Below are 6,000 nucleotides of genomic sequence, written 5' to 3' on the forward strand. Positions count from 1 at the left end.
CGGTTTGCAATTGTATTCCTTAGTTTATAATGATAAGTGCACTAAACATTGTTTTTAGACATAACCTACTCAAGTTCGCGGACTTAAGTTCCCGGATGGAGTTCACAAACTCCAGCAAAAATTCTCGGGTTTGAGAACTTCGCTAGTTCGCGGATTGGGTTCGCGGACTTAGCTCACGCACTTCTCCAGTTCACTTGATCCACAAAGTTCGCAAATTTCGGTTCAAGCAATAAGGACTTATACATATATGTGTTTCCACAATAATGCTTATATCCTCCAAATGCTTATATAGTCTAAACTCTCATTTCAATCATTGAAACATTCTCAGAGGATGTTATATAGTTGTTATTCACAAACCATTTTTCGTCGGAGCAATTTTCAAAGTGATTGAAACATAACATGACTTTCGTCACTCGGTAAAGACGAACTTGGCTAAATTGAAATCTTTACCAACACATATTTCGAGAAATAGATAGGCGAGGTAAACTCCGCTCCAAATACCAAATGTGTATAATCTAAGTCTATATAGCAAAACGACTTTTTTCTCAAGATAGGAGATAGATAGACTTTTGAGTGATAGATAAGTTCAAGTCTCCACATAACTTTTAGTCGATGAAGATCCACCAGTTCCTTGAGTAGTCCTTCGTCTTGTATGATTATTTCCATGGAGTTCTTGAGCTCAACTACACTTTATATCCTAGTCCGAGACCTTAGCTGTAGTAGACTAGAAATCAATACTTATAGTTTTGATCACTAACATTGACAAACATGCTTGAGATAGCAACGCATGCAAGTTCGACCGAGCAATGCTCTAACATTTTTTGTTAGGCACAATAGTATTTCCCAAAGCCTTGGCATTGAGGTGCACTTCAACGTTCAATTTTTTCATGACAAACAGTTTTTTCCAGTTATGTCTAGGGCCATAAAGTCCATCTTAGAGAGATTGGACATTGTCTGAGAATAAATAAAAATAAAAATATTAAACGTGGCACAATAAATAATAAAATAAAATTGTGAAGCATGTATATAAGAGAAAAAAAAATTATTGGTTAGACGGCATATCCAGACATGACCAATAAATAATTAATAAACTTCAAGCGCTATTACAAGCAATAGCGTTAGACAAATATGCTATTACAAGCGATAATACAGATAAAAGTAGAAAAAAAGATTAAAAATAATCATATACTATTGTTTGTGGGTGAAAACCGTTTCTAATGATTTTGGTAAATCTGCGTGTGTGGGTGAGAAACGAATCTAGACCCTAAAAAATGTACTGCACGGGAGTACTTTTGATTCGAGAGATCAGTTTGTACAATCCTGGCCTAAACGAAGAAATGGTCGTTCCAGGCTTGCTTCGGTCACAAAGTGAAGGAGAAGGGTTGGTCTTAGGGAGGGAAGCGAAGAGAGTGTTGAGACCAGAATAGTTGATTCTGAAGGTGTAGTTTGTTTTATGACTTGTATCGGAAGTAGAACTGGTTAGCAGAATGGAAAGCTACCAGGTGATTTCTAGATACTGTGTTGTTGCCGACCAAAAACTTGTTCTTTGGTGGAAATAGGTGAAACCTATATATACAAGTCATATTGAAACGTACCCTGGTCTCGTAGGAAGTGGAAGCGATTGAGTGGTGAAAGAAAAGAGTAACGTGTAACCGTCAAGCGTTATGCTTCCATGATGAAGGAAGTGAATTCGTGTAACCGTCATACATTATGCTTCCATGATGAAGGAAATGAATTCGTTTACACTGTCACTTTTCACCACCACTATTTGTCCCACTTCATGACACTTTCTTGTAACGGGCGCATTGCACGCCGCACGATGTAAATCGCCAGAACAGTACCCTGATGAGCATCCCCCAGTTTGTGACATGTTTGATGTCTCGAGTGTTTTCGTGGAAAACATGTAGCAGTTTGCTACGTGTTGCAAGCCAAAGTCAATGGACTTACCGCAGAAAAACACCATGTAATGCTATTAGGCTCGTTTTGGCTGGTCGCCTAAAATTTGCCACAGGTTTTTCAGTTCGGTGGAGAACTTCAGTGGCTGAGATCTCATCTCATGAAGGAGGGTATCCTTTGATTATGGCTACCTTGTATTGGCGCCTGATAATGTCGTAGTGGCGTTTTGGTGTACGCCAATGGAAATGTATCATGGCTGGAATGGCTCGTGCATGCCAGTGGCATGTTGATGAAAGTGGCGCCTGACGTAGCCATGGCCACTAGAATTAGGCATCTGGTCTCCTGAAACTCACCACAAGTCTGTCAGTTTGGTGGCGAGCTTGGATGGCCGATATTGCATCTCATGAGGAAGGATAGCCATTGATTATGGTCGCATCTTTTTGTATAGCGGAGTGGTGCCATTAGCGTAGCGGGCATGCTAGTGACATGCCAGTGGCGTAGCCGTGGCATAGCAGCATGCCAATGGCGTAGCCGTGGCATGGCGGCGTGCTAGTATCCGTGGAATGGCGACATGCTATAGCCGTGGAATAGCAGTGTGCCAGTAGCCGTGGCATAGCGGTATGCCAGTAGCCGTGGCATAACAGTGTGCCAGTAGCCGTGGCATAACGGTGTGCTAGTAGTCGTGCATAGCAATGGTATAGGTAGGATTTCCTTAGTTTTGTTTTACTTGAGGACAAGTAAAATTCAGGTTTGGGGGTATTTGATGAGTGCCAAATAATGTATATATTTATCCCTTTTTGTTGGCATTTAACTCATCTTTTGTGCAGTAATTCTACATTTTATCCCATATTCTGGATTTTCATTGTTTTCAAGAATAAATATTTTTCTTACTTAATTTTGCATTTTTAGGTAATAAATAAAGTCTGGATGACTTGCGGAGCGGAAAAGAGCTGAAGAGTAGTGAAAAGCCGGAAGAATTACGCAAGGAAGCCGCAAAGAATGGAGCGCACGTCCAAAAAGCTAGGAATGGGCTCAAGGAGGAAGAATTGTTCTTAAAGAAGATATGGGCTTGGCATACCCAAGGCCCAAAACCCTTACCCAAATCCATTTCCTATATCCATACCCGCCTTCATTTTCAGCCGTCAGATTGGATCATCTCAGCATCCTACGGTCGCAGCATCGCCAGTACATCAAAGTCTGAAATTCCTGACCAACACTACAGCACCTAACTCCATCTCACGCCGTTAGTTTCGTTGTATCTCATCATCCTACGGTTGCTGAAGGCTATGTTCCATCTTATCGTTGGATGCATTTCAGATGGATCGATCCAACGCCTATCACTCGCCGAACATCGAAATCTGATGAGTCCGCTCAACACCGGAACACCAAACCCTATCTACCCTAACCGATCACACTTTTCTCTCACTCGATTTCCTCTCTTCTCCTTTCTTCTTCACAGCAACCTCCATCACCTGCTCCTCCACCTGCTACACCCATGTCCGCCACCAAATCCTCAACCACCACCATAATCACCACGTACACCGCTCCACACCCATCATCACATACCCCTTCTCTTAGCTGTCTACTTTTCCATTTTTACACGGCTCTCTGAAACCCTAGGCGTGTACAAATGGTAAACTAGGTTAAGCTAAAGACGCAAATTGAAAGCAACAGGAGATGTAGGAGACGCACAAGAGGGATGGGTCAAAATCAAAATCAAATTTCAGAGAGTTGGTATGATTTAATTTCAATTTTCAGAAACCCTAATTTACTGTTTTGGGGGTTTTGCTTTTAAAGAGTAATTGGGTATAAATATGGACTGTGGTGTGATGTAAAGGCTTATCTCTGGACTAGCCAGTGTATCCCCATGAGGGCTGGACTAGCCAGTTCCTCTTGGGTAGATTTTTCTTCCCTGTTTTGTATTTGTAGATTTAATTTTAATTTTCAATTTTAATTCCAAATTCAGTTTTAGTTTATCTTGTTTCAATTCATGTTTTGCTATCCATGTTTTTCCATGTTCTGTGTATTGTTCAGTTTCTCCATTTGATGTAATGTTCTGTACTGTTTTGTGTGAATGTTAGGCTAAAGCCTTTGAAGCATTGGATTGATTGAGCAGTGGGGAGAAACTAGTGCTCACTAGTGACTGTGAGCAAGCTGGTTCTCTTCCCACTCTAGTTGTATGCCTAGGCTCTCTTGTTTTGTCAACTGTTAGCTTCTCAAATGTTAGGCTTTGTTTACTGTTGAAGTGTGTCAATGCTAGGTTAGAGCCTTAGAGCATTGAGTTGATTGAGCAGTGGGGAGAAACTAGTGCTCACTAGTGACTGTGAGCAAGCTGGTGCTCTTCCCACTCTAGATGAATGCCTTGGCTTTGCTTTGTTACTTATTCTCCTCCCTGCCCTTGGCTTAGGCCTTGGTTCCATTGTTCTCGTTTAGTTTCATTGTTCTGTCACCTTCTCATAATAGTTTCATTGCTTGTAGTTTCCCTTGCTTTTGTGTTGTCTGTCACCTTCCATTGTTTCATGTTAACTGCCTTTGTGCCTCAATTTTCACTGTTCTTGGCTTAGTGCCACCATTACTTCACTGCCATCTCTTCTTTTCTCCTTGCCTTGCTACTCAGCTGCCTTGGCCACTGCCCTGCAACCCTGCTGCTGCTGCTGCTGCTTTCCTTCCTCTTGCTACTGCTGCTGCTACTTCTTCTCCTGTTGCCTTCACTTCTCCAGCCTTGCTGTGCTCCTTCCAGGCCCAGCCTTGTTTGCTGCTACTGCTCTAAACCCAGTTCAATAAGGCTCAGTTCAGTTCACTTGAACCCAAATTCATTACATTTCCAAAGGCCCAGATCCTTGACTGAATCCAAAGCCCAGTTCACATCAAAAGACACTGAGCCCAATTCACAGTTGAACTGTTGAGCCCAAGTTCAGTTCACTGTTAGCCCAAAGCCCAGTGCAACTCTAAAGACCAAAAGCCCATAAGTTCACAGTCAATCCAAAAGCCCACTGAGCCCAAAACCATTTCATTGTTACAAACAAACCCACTAAGCCCAAAGCACAATTAGAAGCCCAATAGCAATTTAGAGCCCAAATAGCTAGAAACTCCGAACACTCCCAGTCTCTGTGGATCGACCCGTACTTGCACGAGCTACAACTGACGACCGTGCACTTGCGGTATTACTTTAGGCCCGCGTTTCATTTCGCTTAATTTTTCACGCTTTCCCGGGCACACCAAGTTTTTGGCGCCGCTGCCGGGGACTGGTGCTGTGTTTTTCTTGTGTTTTTCTTAGCTATTTTGCATTTCCTTTTTTATCGCACTTGCATCTGCATCTGCTTCACTTCATTTGCTGTTGGACCTGCTGTTCTGAACCTGTTTTTCCTCTGCTGGGACGCCACCAAGGAAAAGAACCAAAGCCCAACTGGGTTTTTGCAACAATATCAGAGCAGCTGGGCTGTGCTTAAAAGGTAACCCATTTAAGAGAACCCGAATTGTGGGCTTCCAATTTTTAATTGTGGGCTTGTAATATTAAAGCCAATTTTTGGGCTTTTTTATTTTCTGTTGGGTTTGTAATTAATTTTTGTGGGCTTGTTTAAATTCTTTCATTGGACTTGTATTTTGTATTCTGGGTTTAAACCCAGCTGAGCTTGTAACCGATTGTGGTCTTGTTTCCACTCAAGAGTGGACCTCGAAACCAAAGTTTTAAAACAAACGTCGGGCCTTAACCAACTGGGCCAAATTAAACTTTCAAAATTAAAACTTAGTGTTTCGTGGGCCGCAGCCTTCCTCCCATTCCATTAGAGGACCAAAAGTGGGCTTGCTCCCAAAAAAAAAAAAAAAAAAAAAAAAAAAAACCAAATTTTATTTTCTTTTAAAATAAATAAATAAATATTTTCTCTCCCATTCAAAAACCAAAAATTTCTCCCATAAAAACCAAAGTTTTCCAAATGTTTCCCTAAAAACCAAAAATTTTCTTTTTCCCATCAAAACCAAATGTCTCCCGACAAAACCAAATTTTTCCCAAAAAGTCCAATCCCATTAAAAACCAAATTTTCTTGTAGATAATGTGTTAGTTCAATTTTCTTTTGTATATATTTTGTGCTCATCCATTGTGACTCC

The sequence above is a fragment of the Papaver somniferum genome, chromosome 6 (assembly GCF_003573695.1).
Source record: "Papaver somniferum cultivar HN1 chromosome 6, ASM357369v1, whole genome shotgun sequence".
Classification (NCBI taxonomy): Eukaryota; Viridiplantae; Streptophyta; class Magnoliopsida; order Ranunculales; family Papaveraceae; genus Papaver; species Papaver somniferum.